Raw genomic sequence first — 23741 nt, 5'->3', positions numbered from 1 at the left:
ACTAGCTCTACTCTGATATAAAATGGTTCCTTCTCCTCTTTTTCCATCACCTTTGTCATCTCCTCATATCTTATCTCCTCATGAGTCATCCAGGATGCTAAATCCATCAACTGCATATTTCCCAATCTTGCATTGGGATCCAAAAAATTCATATTTGTCAAAGTGAGATTGTGCATATAAAATTCAAATAATTTTTCCCTATCCTCCATGTTAGTTTGGTTACAAAACTCAATAAACTTCTTGTAGTCCTAAAAAGGCAAAGATACATATTGTGCTAGAGTTTCAATTTGGAAGTGCAGCCACTGTTCTTTGAGGAAGAGAGCATAATACTTTGATGAATGCCTACATTGTAGGGCTTCCATAGAGAGACTTGACATTGTATCAAGTTGTGTGTCTTTCTCCTACAACCTCTCTCTCAACCTTGTGTTTTCTACGTGTAGTTTCTCCTTCATCATAGACTCCCTCATTCTCAAATCACATAAATCTTTGCCCATTTCAATGAAATCTTCTTCCATGAGGGCCACATATTACACATTATTATATTTAGCAATTTTCATCCACCTGTGGTCTCTTCCTCTTTCTATCTCCAACTCATAGAGGAGCGAGATTGCAAATCTTTCAGGGATAATCCTTCCTCCTTCAATAAATTTGTAGTAGGACCCCAAGTTAGGTTATGGGATAGACTGTTCGAGATCTTGTAGGTATTTTCCAACTGATTTTGAGGTGCTAGCTTCCTTTTGTAGCTCTTTCTTGTGCTCTTGTAGCTTCCTTGTTTTTCATGTAGCAAACTTTTCCCCTCTTATAGAAAACCCTATCTCTCCTGTAGAAAACACTATATCTCATGTAGAAAACCCTAATCCTCTTGTAGCTTATCTTTTTATTCTTTCTCAAATGCATATTGTGTCCTTGGCTTCTTTAAGGTGAATGACCTAATGGTAGGCCTACTCACAGGTGCTATAGGTGACATGGTTTTGGTTCTAGGAAGAGTGACCTTTTCATTTTTTCTTGAAAGTGGGTCCTATTTCTTCCTATTTTCTTGGTGACTCGTCAATAATTATAGGAGACTTTTTAGGAGTTTTTGGTTTCCCTTCTCTAATTTTTGTGCTCTTCCTAGTTCTGAAATACATTTGAACTTGTCTTGATTGCTTCCTCTTGGGCTTGAATAGAGTGTCCAATGTAGCTAATGTTGCAACTACTTCCTATTTACTATCTCTTGGAGATAGACTTGGTTGGTTTAGTTTTTCTTTTGCTCCTTGTGGTTGAGAAGCCTCCTCAGGGATTGCTCTTTATTCTCCCCCTCTCCTCCTTTCATACCTTCTTCTCCTTCCTCTATCTATGTTTCCTCTTTTTCCTCTGTTTTTCTCTCTTCTTCTTCTGTTCTTGCTACCTCTTCCTCCTTTGTTTTTTCTCCTTCTTCCTTTGTTTTTCCTTCCTTACCTACAATGCTAGAGGATGGTGTCTCTCTTGGTGTGATGGATTTGGTTTCTATGAAAGTCTCCCTATCGATGTCCACAAATTTGTTCCATATGATAGGGATCCTCAAGTGGTTCAGAGAATCCACCATTATCAACTTCATGAGGCCATGGTGAGCTAAATGTTGGTGCTTTCCTTCCCTCACCTTCTAACTCATCTCCATGATTGACTGTAGGAGGAAATGTGGGACACTAAGTCCTTAAGGGAGAGGTAATTATGCCTTGAATATTAGCTCCTGGAGCAACCTAAAGTGGTAGGCATAAACCAAACTTAATCTTCCTTCACAAGATATGTACTTGAGGATATGTAAGCTACCTCATCCTAAGATTAAGGGAAAATTTCTCTTCTAAATCCATTCTTGCCTTCTACAGACTTCTCTTTTAAAAGGAAGACGTTTTTCCTAGCTATGAAACTTGCTTGATTTCTTTGCTTCACCTAATTCCTAGAAGTGAGGTCATCGCTCTGCTTATGGTTGTAGGGCTAAGAGAGATGGCCAACCCTATGATAATAGTAGTGGAACTATATTCCTCTTGAGAGTGTAATTCCATGGAAAATTCATGAGAAAGATCATCATCATACCCCTTCAACAACTTAAAGAAACCCAACCACTGGTGTCTTCTGAAGATGTCCACTACAGGAGGGTGTTGGTGAATTATCCTGGTGTATGAGGGTTCCCTTCTATTAAATCCTCCCCCCATTTCTTCTACTATTCCTCCTTGATGCTATGTAGGTGTTGAATTCAAAAAATTTCAAATAGTCTCAGTGGTGAAACAGTGGTAAATTGGTTGGTAGTAGTGAGGAAGAAGGGTGCTTGAATTGACATCAACCAAACAATTTTTCTCTTCTTTGAATGACAACAATCTTAAAAAGGTCATCCTACTAATCAATTGACTATTACAAAATTAATTTCAAGCATACTTCTCATGCAATTGGATGTAGAAATGAGGAAGGAGGGTGTCACTTACTTCTTGTCAAAGAAATTCTAGGTGTGCATGAAGATTTTGAGACAATATTGAGCCACTGTGACTCCTTTTTCTCCTCCCAATTCCTCCTATAGCTCCTCTTGACCCTCCTGTATCACTTGCAGACCTTCATATAGCTTTCTCCTGTAGCACTTGTAGACAGGGTTCGAAGATCCTCAGTGGAACTCTAGGTTATCTGATGCACTAGCTTGTCCTTCCTCTACCTATTTTTGGAATGAGTGATGGTGCAAATGAAGTTGAGCCCAGCACATAATATCCTCTTTTGGTTAAAATCTTGGAGCACTCTAGTGACTTGGAATTAACACAAGTTTCCTCTTTTGGACCGTTGTCCTCACTAACAATCATTTCTCTCTCCTCGTGATTATCACCCCACTCTTCGAGGACACCACTTTGTTTTGAGTTGACATTTCCACACTGGATGGGTGATTTAAATCACACTTGAGTTTTCTAGATGAGGGTGGCCAAGTTCTCTGGCCACCTCTGTTATATACCTAGGGGGATAATATGGGGTACAAAGGGAGGTACGCAAGGGAATAATGTAATAATGAGATAGGCCATATTAATAAATAAGGTTGTTAACCTGTATCATGTAAGGGACCACAAGTAGTTAGTAATAATGTAATGGGCCCATGGTATTAGATAGATGGTATTGAGGGAACCATGGTAATGACCCATGGTATTGTATGTATGAGGCCTATATAAAGGCTAGAGACTCCACATTGATAGGTGTCAAGGATTATTGTATGAATAGGCATATGGCTTGTGGAGTGTTCTCCTTCCTTAAGGAGTGAATGTATGGTTTTGCCCTACCATAAGGGTTTGATCAATAAAGTGAATCATTTATTTATATTCAAATCTTGTTATTTCTTGGGTTTGTTTATTGGGTTATTCACATTGTCTTATATTTTCAAGTCAGATCTATAACAAGTGGAATTTGAGCTATAACAAGTGGTATCAGAGCACTTTCTTGGGCAAAAGTGGAGAATTTTTTTAATTTTTTTGCAGGCACTTTCTGGGGCAGCGAGTTTGGAGATCAGATCTATACATTTCAGGGAAAAATCTATAGAATCTAATTGTAGATCTGGATTTTTTTATGAAAAAATACCTGATTTCAAAAGAAAATTCAATCGAATCGGAGTTCGGATGAAGGAGAACTCGTTGATTTAAAAATCAGTGCTGTTGCAGACATTTTTTGGGGGCAGCGAGTTTGCAGTGAAGATCTATAAATTCTGGTGCAAAATATGTATAATATAATTGTAGATTTTGATTATTTGTGCAAAAATACCCAATTTCAGAAAAAGGATCAGTTAAATTGGAGTCCAGATGAGGGAGATATCACTTATTTAAAATCAGTTATTTTTTAGCAAATTTTTGTGTCGGTGGGATAGTTGCAGCGCGAACCAGAAATTCCAGTGCCTAGATCAGGATTTATACCACATGAGAAGATGCAGAATGGTTGTTCCATTTGTGAGAATAGGTCATAATAAGGACTTTGAGCAATATTGACGGAATTGTGTCCATTTCAAATTTTTGCCAAGTAAGCAATTTGTTTTCAAAAACCCTCTTCATGGCTTATAATAGTAAGTTTTTTACAAGAAAAAATAATGGGTCTTCATTGAAAATTTTATAGCACATCTTAATTTTGACTTCCCAGGGTGTTGGAAGGACAAAACAGGGTATTATTTGAAAGATGAGGCTGTTATATGGTGGAAATCACTTGACAGTGAGATTCTGAAGTTATGTTGTGCTGATGAAATTGAAGAACTACTTTTGGAGAAATGGTCTCATACTAGAAAGGAGGAAACCAAGAAACCTAGCAAAGATTTTATTTTTGCAAGAAAGAAGGAAACCAAGAAACCTAAAGGATAATTGTCTGCTGGTATCTCCTTATTGTAGGTTCATGGATTGATTCAAAAGGAGAAGATGATTGTGTTTATAAATCCTAGCTGCAAGCATAATTTTATCAATGTTAATTTGGCAAAAAAATTGCAAGTTCCAGCCAAACACATTGAAAACACACAGGTTGATGATGAGGATGTTCAAGTTTATAAGGATTTGAAGCTGTCTATGGATAAGTATGTGTTGCATGGTGATTTTTATACTTCAGATATGGATAACATGGATGTTGTTTTGGGATATCCTTGGATGGAATTTGTGGGTACTATCAATATTAATGTGCAGAAGAAATTCCTGAAGCTCTGGTATAAAAAGAAGAAAATTACATTGCAGGATATTTCCATTAAGCCACAAACAGAGACTAAGGAGGCAGTAGCACAAAGCTCTAATGAAACTTACACATCAGATGTTGAGCCTTTGATGATCGACAATCAAACACAAACAGAGGTTAAAGAAAAAAAGGTTACAGGTGCTGATACATCAGATGAGGGCTCAGTGGTTGAAGTAATATTGGAAGATAAGACACCACAGCAGGCACCACAACATGCACCAGATAACAGTCAGGCTCCAGTAAGGGGTGAATTAAAGAAAAAGACATCGTGGGTTAAAACTTCAACATATCATCACCCACATCACCCCACAAGACAACAACCAACAAGATGGCAACCAATTAGCCACAAGGACAACAACCCCCACATGACAGATAGAGAGGAGCGAAGATCCACCTACTACACATCAACATAGAAGAGCTGCCATGGTCAACTTCCATCTCAAGTGAGTGAGGCACCGGCAAGATCGAGGGTTCACCTTTCTCTTGGATGGCTAGGTGCATGTGGATGGTACCAGTGGACTACTGTTTTGAGTAGATCTTATTATTTGTGTTCTTCCCATGTTTCGGGGATGAAACATACTAGGGGGGTGGAATGTTATATACCTAGGGGGAATAAAATGGGGTACAAAGGGAGGTACCCAAGGGAATAATGTAATAATGGGATGGGCCATAGTAATCAATAAGGTGGTTAACCTGTATCATGTAAGGGACCACAAGTAGTTAGTAATAATGTAATGGGCCCATGGTATGGGATAGATGGTATTAAGGGAACCATGGTAATGACCCATGGTATTGTATGTATGAGGCCTATATAGAGGCTAGAGACTCCACATTGAGAGGTGTGAAGGATTATTGTATGAACAGGCATATGGCTTGTGGAGTGTTCTCCTTCCTTAAGGAGTGAATGTATGGTGTTGCCCTACCTTAAGGGTTTGATCAATAAAGTGAATCATTTATCTATATTCAGATCTTGTTATTTCTTGGGTTATTTGCATTGTCTTATATTTTCAAATCAGATCTATAACAAGTGGAATTAGAGCTATAACATTGGATGACCCGGGCAATATATATGCACATAGTCTTCGATAGAGAGACTACCTCATGATCTGCCCGTGGAATGTACTACCTCTCCCCTCTGAGAAAGGCCTGTGATGAAATAAATATCCTCAATCTCTATCTTGAGTGGCATTTTATCAATCATGAATGAGTCATCCTCGATGCTCTAGTAGTGAATGAGCATTTTGAGCAAGCAATTGTTTGCTTTCATGTTTGGCATTTTGAAGAACTTTAGTAAACCACATCCTCTTAAGGCATCCAAGGCCCGAGGATCATTCATAACCTCATCATCCACCGTGGCATGCTCTCTTTCCCTCCAAGTGACTAGCATCCTGAAGAAAAAACAAGATTGTACCATTAGATTTTTGATTTGAAGTTTTCATGGTGTATATGTGGGTCTGTTTCATACACAGTCGCGTCTAGGGCCTGCATATACATGGGTTTTATATAGCCAACCTGCGTATATGCCGTGACAACTTTTTTGACATAAATTAAACAGTGAAACTTGAATTAAAAATTTTAAAACCAATCACAAATGAATGCAAGATGAGTTTAAGGGTTACCTGGTGCTTTTGGGAAGATTTGAACAGTCGAATTTGGCAAATGGCAAATCTTGCTTCTTTTTCTTCACTCCTTGTGCTCTCAACTCAAATGGTGATAATGGTGAGTCAAAAAACTATTTTATAAGCTTTGAAAATGTCAAAATTTTTCAAAACTTGATTTTTTTTTTCTCATGTAACTTTTAACTTGGGAGCTTTGAATGTCGAGAATGGTTTGATTTTCAGGACATTTTGGACACTTTTTCAACAGTTTCGAGATGGTTCCATGATTGCTGACCCGTCATGGCAGGTATCATTTTCTCACTGGCATATAGGTTAGGGAAGCCATTTTTTCGTTACATTATGCGTACAAGCCTCCATTTTTCGATACACTTGCCATAGGGCCAATCCCATCATGTTATGGTTCGTAAACCATCTTCACTCGCTGATTTTTAAATCATGACATGATGGTAGAGCCATCCTTTTCATGGGCATCGTAGTTAGCACCTCACTGACATTTGTTGACCATGCTGCTTCGATTTGAGTAGGCTCGGGAGTCCTCTGTAGTCCCACCATGACTTATGCGATGAAGACTCATTCCTCTTTTCTTCTTCGCTTCGTTATGGCCTTATACCCTAGAGGCTCCTTTGTGTTGAGTTGTACTACTACATTGCATTTTGACCATTTGCACCTTTTGGCCTTGAGCAGTCTTCACTTGGATTCGTGTTCAAGCTAAATTTTGACCATGACCTCTACAAAATCAAACTTACATCCCCTTTAATTTTTCAACTTGACACACCATGACTCATGGAAGGAACATACCTTTGAGTGTCTTTGACCAATTTTCGCCTCCCTGCATTGAGCATAGGATTGTTTCGATCCCAAGAACTAGATCATCTGTTTCACCGACACTCATTTTTTCCACTGTACTATAGCATTCTTTTATTCTTTTTCTAGCTTAAAGAAAAAGACAAAAAAATTATATATTCCAAAAAAGAGCGGGAACAGGATAATATTTCCACTTATTGTTGGCAGCCAGAGTCAGTAGTGTCGCCCTTGAACAAAGCACTCAAAACAAAGTCTCCTCCATTTGGGTGGGATTTATTTTGACTTAGGTACGCTTTAACCTTGTTAATGAGTCAGTTCTCCCCCGATTGGTTATATCTTCCAATCATATGGAGGGTTCGTTCATGCCTCCTGCATGACGAACTTATACAAAGTCATCATATGCTGCCACATAGTCACATTGAGTCGTGCTTTTGTTCAATGTAAGTTAGCCTGAGTTGGCCTCTTTGCGGTGTCTCTTGACTCATTTTTCAGTCGACCATCCCTGATTGTCAGTATCTTGTCTATCATCACATCAGTTATATTGGTCCTTTACTCGTGCCAGTTTGAGAAGGTCTCCATTGACTTCTTGCTGGCGGGTCTTGTCCTTATTGATGACGACATCTTTCTCTGAGGACAAGCCTAGAGCCACACCCTGGCCCTATTTTCATTATTGATAGGTCACCTTGTGCTTAGCATCGATAAGTATCATGGGTATTTGACTGAGTGGTTTCCCTTGTGTTTGACATTAGCTTACACTATCACACATTGAGATTCATGCAGTACCTTGGTTTCCATTTGACCTTATTGGTGGATACCTCAGCTCTGTGTCAGCTTTCATTATTGGTTGGTTCAGAGGGTTTTTGTCATGCGCTAGCCACATTTTGTGTACGTCGGAAATGTGCTTCGGTCGGGTTATTACATATTTTTCGTCAAATTCCTTCCACATTATTCGCCTACGGGTTACACTTGTGCTAAATTGATGAAGGATGCCTTAATTCCTTCCTTCTAGCAAATCTTTCCCTATCGACTATGACTCATTGCTCTGGGGCAAAGATCTAGAGTCCATTTGGCAGTACCTTGGGGTTTGCAGTCATTAGTGGCGGATCCTTCGCTATCGACAGTGGGAAATCATCATTGTCTCCTGATTGATAGATTCTTAAAGGTGTTCGACTCTAGCTCATATATTCACACTTGTTAGATTGTATTGGGTACCTTGATGCTCATTATCATTATTGGCGATTAGTCTCTCATTTTTTAACGGTATACATCAATGACCGATAATCAAACAATTTCTCACATGGTCGACTTCAGATCATTTATTCCCATGGTGTAGAAATGTACCACGGCAGTCGGTGAATACCTCAGGTTGCATCAAACTTCATTGGTTCACTTGACAGTTGCTCCTGTTGCTGCTAGATGATACCACTCCACCTTATATGTTGCAGTCATTCATGGTGACATTCTATATGCTGGCGCTTGAGTTTGAAGTGTAGTACTATCTTACTCCATCATGTTCATTTGGTACTTTTGGGATCAGTCTTTGATATCAGTGATCATTTTCATCCTTCAGCATCATTGACATTCTTATATGTGATATTCAGACATGTACTTATTCGATCATGATCAGATGATCCATTATGTATTTTCCAGTTTTCTATACTTGTATCCTTAGTGGATCCACTTGTACTTGATATATGGACATACTTTACTTTCTCTAAGCATGGGTATGCTCGCCTCAGATAGTGTTTCTTTCTGATCTCCTTTTGTGGCTTGGCAGGCTGAACTCTGGTGAAGGCCTTCTCAGTTTTTGATAGGTTTCCTTTCCATGCACTTACTTAATACATTTCGGCCATCATGTACCCCTTCTGCCCTCATATATTAGGGGGCATATGTTATAGATCCAAATCTCACTCTTGATGTTTCTGATGCTCCACTCATGGCCTAGGGCAACCCCTCCTCCCAGACCTGGTGCAAATACTTAAAAAGCATTTTTTTACTCCCTATGCGTGACATTGCCCTTAGTTAAATGCATGTGTACACGAGTCTGTGTATACCCGACCCGCATATATGTCTTAAAACACTTAAAAAAAATTTAAATCTCCTTAATTTTGGGCAGAGATCACGGGTTTTACCTATTGATTACCTATTAGTGCCCGTGGCCCAATTGTTCCCAACGAATTCCCAACTAAAAAATTACTTTGGGAGAAGTATAAAAAACATTAAACGGGAAGGCCTAAGGGGGGAGAGAATAGAGAGAAAAATCACTCTGCTAAGATTATCCCTGATCAGGTCTGAAGATCCTTGTGCTTCGAGCACTTCCCCCATTATAGGAAACCCTTGTTTCCTTGAGTTATGATGTCTTTTCACTAGTTGAGATATCCTTGTGTGAGTCATGGAAGGAGCTTTTTGAAGACTTGGGATTGGACGAATCCAGAGGACGGTTCCGCTTGGAGCCTGCGAGAGGAAGATTCAGGTGATATTATTCCTTGCTTTACTTTAGTTATCTGCAATAAAGAAACATTTGTCTTGTTCCCGAAATCAATCTTCTTCATGTTTATGATGTTATTATTATGGTTTGCATATGAATAGTTGTTTCAATTGTATAACTAACTACCTTTCAATATGTTATGAAGTTGATTTCTATATGATGCTTGGTGCATTTACTGCTATGCTTCTTTGAATTGATTGTTTTGCAGGTTTAAGGATCGAAAGGAGCTCGAAGAGGGTTTGAACCCTGGCCAGATCTACTCGAACGAAGGACCCCCAAGTGCACCTCTCTTCACGTAGTTTTCTTATATTAGTATCATGGTTGTGTGGAATGCTTGTTTTTCAATGTAGATAACCCCCGCTCTGCTAGGGTATTGACCCAAAAACCTAGGGGACATTTTCCCTCAACAATGTGGGAGATTGATGGTTCTTTTTTCAAGAAAGTTCATCAACAACCTTATGTGATACATATACATTGAATCATATCTACCCTCACATGTGATAATTTTCTGCAAAATCAATAGCAAGCTACTCCATTTATCCTTAATTGCAAAAATGGGAATTCCTCTCTTGAAAATTGAAGTATCCATACCTAGGTTTTGGAGGATGACTTTCCAAGTTTCATCATGGAATTCTTTATTATTGAACCACCTTTCTCCAACTTTTGGTGGTTCGGTTGCAGCTGCAATGAAAGACTCGGTCACTGAAAACTTTATGTCACCAATATCTACATCCACGCCATCAAATGATCTAGCAAATGACTTGGTGATTTCTTTGTGATGACCATCAAATTTCTCAATAAAACTCAGCCAGCGAGCTTTCTTCAACATCCCTTTCAACCGAGGGTATCCCTCCATATATTTCAGTCCTATAGGTTTTGTTCTTACAATGGGACCCATTACTCTTTTCTCTCCTTTTCTTCACTGTCTGCGTGTAGAAAACTCTATAAATGGTGGTATATGGAAGAAAAAATAGTTACAGAGATGGGGATGAAATATCAAAGTATTGTGGAAAGAAAACGATAGATATGGGAATGGAACATGGAGGGAATATGAAGTAGGGAAACTATATGAATGAGAAAAAGTGTGGAGGATGTAAGGACTAGTGGTGTTACACACATAGACTGTATGGAAATAGAGTATTGCTTATACACAGAGAGAACCAAAACCTGAATGAATAATCCGAGTGCTCGTATACATAAGAAGGCTGCGGGAGTAAAAAACAAGAAACTCGGTATAATAAAGGAACAGTAGGGATGTAAAGAGCTGTATCCAACTGGGTTAAGTCACATAATTAGCCGTTAAACAGGTGTAATGAAGAAGTATAGTGAAGTATGAGTTAAAGTCGGAGATCAAATCATGAGACTGTTAGGCATTAAGTCGGAAGGCATGGTGGAGTAATTACAACAATCAAATCGCATGATGACAGGTCAAGGAGTAGTGTGATTGTTCAAATCATACAACTTATGTTTTTATATTGCTATTTGAAATAGGTTTTTATTCTCACCTCTAGAACCATATCTTTCCATTCGCTAACCTTTTGTTGTTTGCTTTTTCAGGTGATTAGGTGCTGATGTATCTTCAAAAGTTGATTTCTCCTCCAATACCTGCATATGAAATTTATTATGAACTGGCCTTTTTAACTTTTTTTGAGCTAATGATCAAACTATTACTGCAGTGTTAGATTGGCTGCAGAACAGGATTAGCTGCGGAACTGGAACAACTATGGAATGTAAAACAGTGAATAAAATATGACTTTATGGGTGAATGAAAAATGACAATGACTGTGTGGATGAAATATGGCAGAGTGGAAATGAAAAATGGATATTGAAGAAATGCTATTGAAGCGGAGTGAAACTTGCAGAAATAAAATAGAATGAAATGAAGTAAACCATGAATTTTTAGAATGCATAATGAGTCACCGTTTTTGGAAAATATAGGGTGTCAGAGTCTTCTAATTTTCACTCTGTATTTTCTGTATAAGGATGTCAATCAGTGATTGGTTTTCAACCTTATAAATTAATCTTATTTTTATTTTTGTCAATTGATGAAAATAACTAAGACTAATTTGGTGGAGAAGGAGGATTCTTCTTCACCAACCTCATTTCAGAATTATTTTGAAAGATCTTGATAAACTCCTCTTTTGAGATTGGCTTTTGATAAATCTTCAACCTATTCCCATTCACCAGGAGAGGTGTTTGATACTCATCTATTGTTCTGATTCTTACTGCTCCATTACTGAAAACTTTTTCAATCTCATATGGCCCAAGCCAATGAGTTTGAAACTTTCCTTGAAAATCCTTAAACTTTGAATCAAATAGCAATTCCTAATCTCCCTCTTGAAACCTTCCATCCTTGATGTACTTGTGATGCCACTTAGCTCTTTTTTGGTAAACTAGACCAGTCCTTTGAACAACTTCTTGTCTAATTTCATCAAGTTCATTTAACTACTCTAGTCTATGCTTTTGAGCTTCTGACAAATCCATCCCTAACTTGACCACCATCTTGAAAGTTCTGACTTGGAACTCAATCAGGAATAGGACTTACTTTCGATAAAAAAAGTTCATAAGGTGTATGTCCTGTTGTGTTCCTCCCTGTAGTTCTATAGGCCCACAAGGCTTCAGGAAGCATTTCTGCCCAATCTCTTCTATGTAGATGCACAGTCTTGGTGAGGATTCCTTCAATCACTTTATTTTTAGACTCCACTTGACCATTTGCTTGTGGATGATAGGGAGTGGATTTCCTATGCTTGATCTTGTACTCTTCCATAAGCCTCTCCATCATTTTGGATGTGAATTGAGATCCCTGATTTGTCACAATTTCTCTTGGAACACTAAAGCGAGTAAAAATATTCTCAAAAATAAAACTAACTACAGAATTTTCGTGAGCAAAAAGTAATGCTCTGGCTTCTACCCATTTGGTGACATAATTAGTGCATACCAATATATACTTTTTTTTCTTGGATGGAGGATTAATAGGGCCAATAAAGTCTAAACCCCATTTTTCAAAGGGTTTGATAAGTACTTGAGGTTGTAATGGCATCTCATTTCAGGGAGCAGGTTTCCCTACCGTTTGGCAGCTGTCACACCTTCTGACATATTCTTTAGCATCTCTGAATATGGATGGCCAATAATATCCTAAAGAAAGGATTTTATAGGATGTACTCTTATCAGCAAAGTGTCCACCACATGGCTCATCATGACATGCTTTGATAATATCAGGCATTTCATCTTCCCTAACACAACTTCTGATCATAAGATTTGGCCCTGTTTTATACAAGTCGTTAGAGATCCATGAATATGTTGCACTATTTTGAATAATCTTTCTTTTCTCTCTAGGAAATAAATGTGAAGGTAACTTCCCTGTAACCAAATAGTTAGTAACATCTGCAAACCAAGAATTTTGAGTAGTTATTGCAAATAGATATTCATCAGGGAACTTATCCTCAACCTGAGAGTCTTCATTGATATTTTGAATCCCGGACAAGAAATCAGCAACTGCGTTTGTTTTCCAGGTCTATCTAGCACAGTAATATTGAATTCTTGCAAAAGTAAAAGCCATCTTGTAACTTTGCCATTAGTAATAGGTTTATTCATCAAATATCTAATTGTAGAGTGATCTGTATGAACAAAAGTTTCATAGCCTGTTATATAATGTCTAAACTTGTTAATTGCATGAACAATAGCTAAGAACTCTTTTTCAGTCACAGTATAATTCAACTCAGTGGGAGTCAAATTTTTACTTGTATAGTAAATGGCATAAGGAATCAAATCTTTTTGTCCCAGTACAGCTCCTAGAGCTGTATCTAAAGCATCTGTATAAATATGGAAAGGAAGTCTCCAATTTGGTCCTCTTAAGACAGGTGCTTTAGATATTTTTGCTTTCAAGGTTTCAAATGCTGGTTGGAAATCAGGATTCCACTTGAATTCGCAATCTTTTATAAGGAATTTGAAGAATGGAGATGCTACTTTGATAAAGTTTTCTATAAACCTTCTTTAATATCTTGTAAATCCTAGAAAACTCCTAACATCTTTTTGGCAATTTGGAATTCGTAACTTAGAGATGACTTCAACTTTAGATTTGTCTACTTTAATCCCATCTCTTGAAATGTGATGTCCTAAAACAATACCTTCCGTAAACATCATAAAGCATTTTTCATAACGTAGTGAAAGGTTTGTTTCTTTACATCTTTTAAGGAATTTTTCCAAATTTTCCAAAGCTTTTTCAAATGTGTCACCATAGACTGTAAAATCATCCATATATACCTCTACACAATCATGTATTAGATTAGAAAAAATTCCTATTACTTCTCTTTGGAATGTTACAGGTGCATTACATAATCCAAAAGGAAGCACTCGATAGGCAAAAGTTCCCCATGGAAAAGTAAATGTGGTCTTATCCTGATCCTTAGGTGCTACCTGAATTTGATTATAACCACTAAAACCATCCAAAAATGAGAAGTACTTTTTACTTGCTAATATATCTAATACCTAATCTATAAAGGGCAAAGGAAAGTGATGTTTCAAGGTTTCTTTATTCAATTCTCTGTAATCAATAAACACCCTCCATTTACCATTCTTTTTAGGCACAATTACCAAAGGAGAAACCCATTGGCTATCTAAGATTTGGTAAATGAAGTTTACATTGAGTAGTTTTTGGAGCTCTTCTTTCACAATCTCCCTAAGATTTGGATTCATTCTTCTCTGAGGTTGTCTAATTGGTCTATTGTTTTCCTCAATATAGATATGATGGATACAAGTCTTAGGATCAATACCTTTCATGTTCATATACTCCCATGAAAATGCAACAGAATGTTTTTGTAAGATCTTGGTTAGCTCCTCTTGTTGTAATTTCTCCAAGTTTGTTTATGTTCAATGTTCTACCTGGAAAATTTTTAATTGTAGATCTACCAAAATCTTCCATAGAATAGAGAGACATCTGCCTAGATGAAAAGTATTCAACATTAGATTTTACCTGAAATTGTGCATGATCATATTCTGAAGATGTTTCAAAATTTTCTAATGTGTTCAAAATTGGACTATCCTCACTAATTTCTGATATACTAAAGATAGACTGTATAACATCTTCATCATCGATCCATTCCCTGTCATCTATTTCTGTGATTTATTTTGCTAGAGGATACAAAGTAAATTTATTTGTTGAATTATCATCATAAATGTACATGTCACTAGATCTACAACTAATAAAAGCATTAGCTATGGCCAACCAAGGTACTCCTAAGATAAGTGGGTGTTTGTTATAGAAATATTTGGGCACTGCAACCCCAAACTCATATGTCCATAAACCAAGGACTTTTTAGTCCCTAAAAGTGTTGTTTCATGCCCTAAAGGATCATGGTTAACTGATTACGTCATTTCCCAGAAGTTCCACTTGAAAAACTACTCAGAACTGGCCAAAACTATACCATACTAATTGCTCCATGGTGAAGGTGCAATGCATACTGGCTGCCACACTAGCCAAGTGTGATGCATACTGAAATGGCCTTCTGTAGGGTGCGATGAGTGAGAATAGACAAATGGCAAAGATAGTTTGCTAAGTGGATGATCATGGAATCTTACAGAAACTTCTCCTGTGACACTTGCCTCTGAATTCGCCCTAGGATGACTAAGAGATCAATGAAATCTCCAAGTGGAACCAAGAACTATCAGTGAAATGACACTAATCAAAAACCCAGAGCTGACTCACACCCTTGCAAGACATCTATAAATGGATCCCTCATCTGAGAGATATGGAGGCTGGAATTTTGTAATTTGTAAGGAAGTGTTGTAATTGGGTGATCTTGCTTTTCATGAGGTGAAGAGGGCTTCTATGCTGGGAGGATGATGTTGGATCAGACAGTTGTGTTGTAATCCTCTCTTCTACTATTAATAAAGTTCTTTGATTTTTCCTCCATATAATCTTGTATTTGTGAATCTTATTGTTTATGAATGCAATTGTATGGTCAATGTGTCTCTGATTCTGCATTATTTATGATGTTTTAGATAGAGATGCTTTGATGGTTTTCTGTTACTTTGACTCTATAGGTGCTCTTTGAAGCGGGACAAGTAGGAGAAGAGTGGCAAATTCTATCAAGGGAAAGAGAAATCAAGCAAGGATCAAAGCAGAAGATATAGGTTGGTCCTCTTTTCTTCCCTCTTATCTATTACACCTAAAGGAAATCTCAAATTTCCTTGATTGTTTGTTTCTAAGATAGCTACCCATCTTAGTGGGACTAGTGGTTCGAATCGACATTAGTTTTCCCTGAAACAATGTCCTCCTAGATTATTCTTGGGAGTTAAAATCATGAAATCAACAGGATATTCCCAAGAATCTAAGGAGACTAAAATGTCTTCTAGCACACCATCTGGTTTGATTACTAATCTATCTGCAAGTTGCAGTAAGGTAGGTGTGTAAAGAATATTAGGAAGTTTAAGTTGTTCCATAGTCTGTCTACTCATAATGTTTATTGTTTCCCCTAATTCAATCAATGTGTTTGGAATTTCAATCCCATTTATATGTGTCTTGACAATTGGACTTCCTGGATCCACATATTTCTGCATGGAAATCTTTCTGATCATGATATCTGTTATTTTTCCTACCAAGTGAATTCTTTTTGTGTCTCTTGGTTTTCTTCTTGGTCTTTTGATGCTCAACTCCTTTATTGTTTTTGCTAGAATAGGAATTTCTCTAATGGATTGTAATAAAGGAATATTGATAGAAACATTCTTTAATTCATCTAGAAAGTCATAATTGGGCAACAAGATATGTTTTTCCACTCCTTTATCAATTTGTAATCTTTCGGGAAAAGGAGGTGTAGAAGTAGATGCATGTTTCTCAATTATAGGAGTTGTGTTTGTTGACTCTTTTGTTTTTCTTTTTGAATGTTTTGGTTTTGAAGGGATGTTCCCTCAAAAAATTTATTGACTTTCAGATAATCCTCATCAGAAGCATCTTGTTCTTGAATATATATAGAAGGTTTTTCCTTTTCCAATATCCTACCAGATCTAAGTTGAACATCATCAAGATCTAGAGGAACAGTCATGTAAGTACGAAATTGTTGTCCTTCTACCATATAGGCATTATGAGGGATTTTATTATTGGGGTTTGGCAATTGTTGGGTTGGTAGTTGATTTGTCTTTTGTTGAAATGGAAGTATGAGTTGAGGATTTTGACCTTGTTGTGGAGGTTGTGGAAATGGAAATGAAAGGTGAGGGCATTGATTTGTAAGTTGTGATTGTTGATTTTGCTGTTGATTTTGTGGGGGAGGATAGCTTTGATAAGATGGAGGATATTGATAATATTGAGCAAATCTCCCATAAGGATTTTGTATCCCTTGTGCCCATGGTTGAGATTGATACTGATTTTGAGGTTGAGGCCAAGGTTGCTACCAAGAATTCCATTTTAGTGGGGGCTGAAAATTCATTGGATTGTTAAATCCTTGATTTTGTGGCCCTTGCGAAGGCCTTCGTGCAAGAAAACAAAGAGGTTCTATAGAAGTTGGGACTACTTCCTCTTGAAAGATAGCCTTAAGACTCGGGATTGAAGGACAACCCTTAGTCTCATGACTTTTTGAACAAATCATACAAGTTTCTACAATTTTTGCATCTAAAGGGCATTCCCTTAGAGCATGCTTCTTTCTGCATTTTGGACAAAAGATGGCTAAAGCATCAGCTTCTATTTTCTGCTTGTTTTGGATTTTAATGGTGTCTAGCTACTCACTAAGGCTCCCTAAAATATCATTTTTGAACTCATCAAGCATATTGCCAATTTATGCCCTACTTACAAATCCAGTTGTAGATTTCCTTGCTCTAATAAGAGAAGGATCTCTTGGTCCTTTCCCAGTTTTATATTTTCCTCTTCAGAGATGGACACATAGTTCTGCTATGTCACTCAATGGAAGTTGAGAGATGTCTCCCTTCCCCATCATGTTAAGGATATCTATCCATTCATCTCTAATGGCCTTTAACAAAAGAGCTTTCAAGGTTTCTTCATTTAAATGGTTCATTTTTTCTCTTTTCAAATTGTATTTAAACCTCTCAAGCAAATCCTCTAAGTTTTCATCTTCCTTTTGCATCATTTTGAACACTTCATCCTTATGATTAGTAGGCATACAATAATCCAAGTATCTATCCAAAAATTCCTACCTCATATCATTCCAAGTTCTAATGGATTGAGTGACTAATCCCATAAACCATTTCAGAGAAGCCCCTTTTAGTGTTGAAGGGAACAATTTGAGTTTTTGAGAGTCTTCTAGATAGTCATAGGTTTGGCATAAGACTTCAAACTCAAACAAAAATGTTTCAGGATCCTCACTTCTCAACCCATAAAGTTTGGGAGGACAGATGATGAAATGTTTTTCATTGTTGTATGTGTTTCCTCATGTACTATAGGGAATCCAAATGAGTTATCTCCTTCCCTATTTCCTCTACCTCCTCCATTGTTACCTCTACCCCCTCCATTGTTTCCTCTACCTCTCCCTCTACCCCCTCCTCCAAATAGTGAAAATTCTCCATCTTGTTCTTCTTCTGCCATGATAGTTTCCTCAGAATATTCTGGTTCTTCTACTAATGGCTGATGAGAGAGGGTTTCTACTTCTTATTCTTCCCTAGGTATTCCTACTTCTTCAACTACAATAGGCTCCCATATAGAGGTGAAGAAGGTTTCTTCTCCTAGGTCTGGTTTAGTAGATGAAGTGGGAGAATCTTCTAACTGAGTTGTTGTTCCTTGAATACCAGGAATCCTAAGGCTGGGAGTATGATTCTGGGTTGGAGATGTGTCCTTTCTAGCCCTTGGTGGAGTAGTTGGAGTTGTGAAAATCGAACTTTTGCCCTAATCTACCCCTAGAATCTCTTTCTCTATGCATGTCATTGTTTTGTTTGTTTGTTTGTTTGTTTGTTTTTGTTTTGTTTTGTTTTGTTTTGTTTTCTTTGTTTGTTTGTTTGTTTCTTTTTTTTTTTTTTATGAATGTAAGAAGTAAGGCTACCTAGTTACCCTTCCTCGGCAACAACACCAAAATGTTTAGTCAATTTAGTGTCCTAAATTGCTACATAAATTATCAATCCGAGTGTCGTAAACTGATAAAGTGTAGTGCACTATATGTGCTAGATGACCCTTCCTTATTTCACTATTTTCAAGTTTATGTTTGTTTTGGGGTTTTGTTCTTTTGATTCCTAAAGTTCTACAATGTAATTGAAATCTTAATCTACTACTGCTAAGAACCTAAAAAAATGAAGTGAGAGTCTAAAAGTGCTTTTAAGCCAAATTTGGAAGTGAGGTTTTCAAAACAAGAAAGTGAAAAATGGAGCTTCTCTTCTTGCTATTGTAATTGTTCCCAAATCATGAGTTGAAAGGACTCTTAAAACTGCCGTCTACTTAATTACAAAACCAAAACTTAAGTGAGAAAATGGAATTGCAACTATTTACAATAAGCCAAAAATGAAATACTGGAAACAAAACTACTTCTGTTGTCTAGTCTACTTGCAAAATTAAAGCTTAATGAACTATTGAATATGGAACTGCAATTAAACTAAGGGAAAGAAACAAAAAATGAAATTGCAACTATTCTATTTGTGAAAGCAAAACTAAATGAAGTATTGTTATCACTCTGTTATATAATTTAGGGAGAATTAACTCCTTATGATAGCAATATTTGAGAGATTTCATTCTTCATCATTCTAAAAGAAGTAAACATGAGAATGCAAGGAAAACCTTAGTCATAAATAAAACATTTCAACAATTAGTCTTATGTTCAACCATCAACGAAGGGCTTTTGGAAATATCTATTTAAATCATGAGTTACTAAATTGATAAGAAAATGGCATTGGACTAATTAACCCAAGAACTAATGAACAACAATTATAATGAAAGACTCATTTATAAATACAACATTTCGCCATTTAGTTTGAGGATTAACCATCAACAAAAGGCTCTGGAAACATTCATTTATATCATGAGTGGCTACACTAATAAGAAAAAGGCATTAAACATCTTGACTCAAAAACTAATGAACAACAAGAAGTCTCATTCATAAACTCAACATTTCACCATTTAGTTAGAGGATTAACCATCAATGGAAGGCTTTGGAAACATTTGTTTATATCATGAGTGACTACACTAATGAGAAAAAGTCATTAAACAACTTAAATTTAAAAACTAAGAACTAAGGAACAATAGATGAAATAAATCTAATTATGCTACTGACAACAATTTAAAAACTACAGTTAAGAAGCTAGAAAATAATGGAAACTAAAGAACTACTCTATGCTGGAATGCAACTATCCTGAGTTAGCGGAAACAAATTACACAAGTTGCAATGAACACAGTGTTAAGAAACAATTATGAACATGATAAAAACACAGTAAATATACAACTGAACGAAGAAAGAAAACAAATGAAAATGTACAGAAATGAAATATACCCTTGACCACGTAGGGGCCCTTTGCAAGGTCTACGACTAGCAATGCAGAATCAACACTTCACACGCTTCAGGTATCCATAAAAAAACAAAGTTTTTATATTAAAAATAGAGCAATGAGTGTCTCAAGCTACAAGCAGAAATTGCACTATTACATCAGCAAACACATAAACTCGTTCTATGTTCCAAATGCAGATATTTATAGGAAAAATATACAATTGTTTGAAGAGAGAAGTCATCTACAACAAACACGTAGACAGGTAGTGTATCCGCAAATTTTGTCTTTGGTTGGCTTGAAACATAAATCTCCAAATAGTGGTTGTTGGATACTGGTTGTGTAGGTGGAAAACAACATCCTTGGCTTCAAGAGACTGCCTCAGATTCATTTACTAAGAAACATGTAAAAATAGAGTTCTACTTGCTGTAGGTTTATTTCGTTGACTCCCCTTTCACTAGGGTATTTCTCATCGATTTTGATCAAATGGATAGGACACCATCCATGTTTTGAAATTTTCCTAGCTACCCATATGGTTCATTTCTTCTCTTGACACCTGTAACCTACAAAAGTATGGAGATGGTTGCGGAACAGTTGGTGAGCTATAGAATGTGGCTGTGTTCCATAGCTGAAAAACAAAAACCTATCCAAATAACAAACATAACAATATAACTTGAAAATCACTTGAAATGTACTCCTTGAAACAATATGCAATGGATTTTGATGATTTAGGATGCATTTTCATGGAAGAGAAAAGGAAGAAGGATGAAGAAGTTGCTTGAGAAAGAGGTGGTTTTGGAACTCAACACCCACAACCTAAAAATAAAGGATTATCACTCTCCTAAAAGGCTAAGTAATTCCTTGTAGAGAGCACCATTGTACATGAGAATCATGTAGTGGATGAAAATCATGTGTATAGGATTCAAACTTACTCGACCCTTTCTACTAGGATTACAAGAAGGAAGAGATGAAGTAGAAGAGAAGAGAGGGTAGAGAGAGATAGAAACCAATGCATGTTTTTACCCAAAAGAGGGCACACCATATAAGTAGCCTTGGGATGTCATGGAGGCCACCAGGGCCATGAAAGAGTTTCACATGGAGAATTAAGTTTCTCAAAAGATGAGAAACACCTTCAGTAAGGGGGTGATGATGAGTTTGATCAACAGGTACATTTTGAATATAATTATGCCATCCTCCAACCTTAAAGCTATCCTTCTCTCACATTGATTCACATTTTTTGTTATATTCTACTTAGTAAGAGGAGTAAAAGGTGTTTTCCATAGTACGTGGCCTAATGTGGTTTAATTGCATGAAAATAAGCATTTTTTACGCTATTACTATGTAGGGGCTTAATGGAGACAACTAGTAGAGAATCTAGGAGTTTTTTTCACCCCATGAACTCCCTAAACGCAGCTTGGGATCACAATATCCTCCCTAACCACTTCTAATTCATTGGGAGCCAAGTGACTCCTAGTCCAAGTGAAATTGAAGTGTGATAAGATCCAACATTTTCGAGATCAAGGAGGGTGTTATCACTCCAGGAAGCTCTCCTAGGTTGTAGCTTGGAGATGCCTGGTAACATATAATCTTCAATACCGTTATCAGAACTATTGGAATGGATGAAGGTTTCGATCAAGCCAGATAATTGTTTCAACTCTTTTTTAACTCCAAACATGCATGAACACCCTCAACATGACAAGGCTTTAGACCACTAATGCTCAATAGTTTATAGATTCAATGGATAGATGGAGAATACTAACTGTACTGGCAGATGCTTACATAAACATATATGAATGACTAGCTACAGGAAGTAAATGAAGCTTGCAAATCTAATTTATCAACGGAGAGATAAGATGATAGTTGTTTGGCATCAGACATAGAAGAAAACATGAATAACCTATTCAATTGCAAATCTAATTTATCAATGCAGAGATAAGATGACAGTTATCTGGCATTAGACACAGAAGAAATCATGAATAGACTATCCAAGTGCAAGCTTAGAACAGAAGAGAAATGGATATTGAACATGTAACAACAAAAGAAGCTTGTATTACTAGGATGAAGAAGAGAAGCTACAAGGAACATAGTATCTGCAGTCTCTAGAAGTTGAACCTTTGTTACTCTGAACTTACAAATATTTATAGGCCCTTTACAATGTTATCTTGCCTTATGAGGCTCGAGAGGTCTTAATCTATCTTCTCTGTCGTTTTTTTAACAACTTCATGCCACGATCGGACATGCAGGAGCTCGGAGGCCTCTTTCTCTAACAGCCGAGTAACTACATTCGGGTAGTTTGCTACGTTGTCTGAGAGCCCGCTCGTGCAAGCAATGATCCATGATCGTTCTGTTTGTTTTAGTTGTGTTGCACTGTTGATGCTCCATGATCACTTCTGTTTCGAGTTGCATCATGCTGTGGCCCTTTTTTTTCCCTTTTCAGTCTCTGTCTCCTGGCAACTATTTCCTGGCCTCTATTCTGTGATGGAATGGCTCTTCGAGCCTTTGTAATCCCTTTAATTGGCCCCTTTCTGTTAATACAGAGGAATGATGCAATATTGTAAACTCCCACCAAGCTTTGTTTATTTCAGACTTAAAAAGTCCTTAAACACTGTCTATTCCCCTATCGGGCCCATCCTTATTGCTATCGCAAGTCGTTGATGGCCCATTCCCAATCTTCCCTTTGTATTTGGAAATATGTTAAAACATTGGAAATACATTAAAAAATGGCTTTGGCGGACCTGAAAATATTATATATTTTCATTCTCAAACCCGAAAATCACATCGGCATTGCTCCAAGGTTCCCTTTGTATTTCATTAAATAACGAAAAACTACGAAAATGCATTAAAAATGGCCTTTCTGTGGACTTCAAATTTGATTCAATATCATGTATAATACCGTCGGGCCCAGTTCATCAGGTCGCACACATATATGTGTAAATGCCCCGCCCGATGGTGTTGCTCCGATGTGGTATAGTGATGCAATCTAATCACAATCACATATCGCTCATGCCCCAAGCCATTGCTAGTGTGCTTTGTTAATTTTCAATAGCAATCATGTGACGTGATGTGGGCCATCGATCTGCACACTTGATTGATGATCCAAATTGCATCGTTGATTGCCATCGCAAGCTCCACTCGGTCTGCACTTAATCCGCCGGCTTCCTCTGCCGATTACAACTATTGACTGCAACCGCCAATTGCAACCTGCCAATCAGATCTAGATCGTTGATCAGCCATATCGGATGGTTGCTGTGCGTTTCTTTGTGAATGCCTTTGGTACTTGGTTTTTTCACTATTTTTATGTGTTTTTGCCTTACAATAGTGCATTTCCACCATGCTAAGGGTTCTTCTCATGCCCTGGTTTTTATCCTTGGCATGATTTTACTCACTTTCAAAGACTTTAAAGGGCATATTTGGATTCATTTTTGGGCCATTTGCCAACAAGGCTAACACTGGCTCCTTCTGGGGATGAAAACCTCTCTGTGAGGTTTCAAGAACTGTAGAACAATGCCTTTCCTGTAAAAACAAAACCAAATCTTCCTCCTAGTGTTCCATTGGGCATGGAGTATATTTTGAAATAAAATAAAAACTGAAAAAACATATTTACAATACCAAGGCATTAAAGCCTTAAATGAAATAAAGTTTCAAGAACCGCCCATTGACTGGGCTACCAAAAACATCTCCTCCTTCCAGACTGTGCAGAATAAAGGTATTGTTTTCCTGAATTTGAGCGATGACAAATG

Source organism: Pinus tabuliformis, chromosome 4_1 (assembly GCF_031772625.1).
Source record: "Pinus tabuliformis cultivar Carrire ecotype Pingquan chromosome 4_1, CPIR1, whole genome shotgun sequence".
Classification (NCBI taxonomy): Eukaryota; Viridiplantae; Streptophyta; class Pinopsida; order Pinales; family Pinaceae; genus Pinus; species Pinus tabuliformis.
This window is presented reverse-complemented; position numbering follows the sequence as displayed.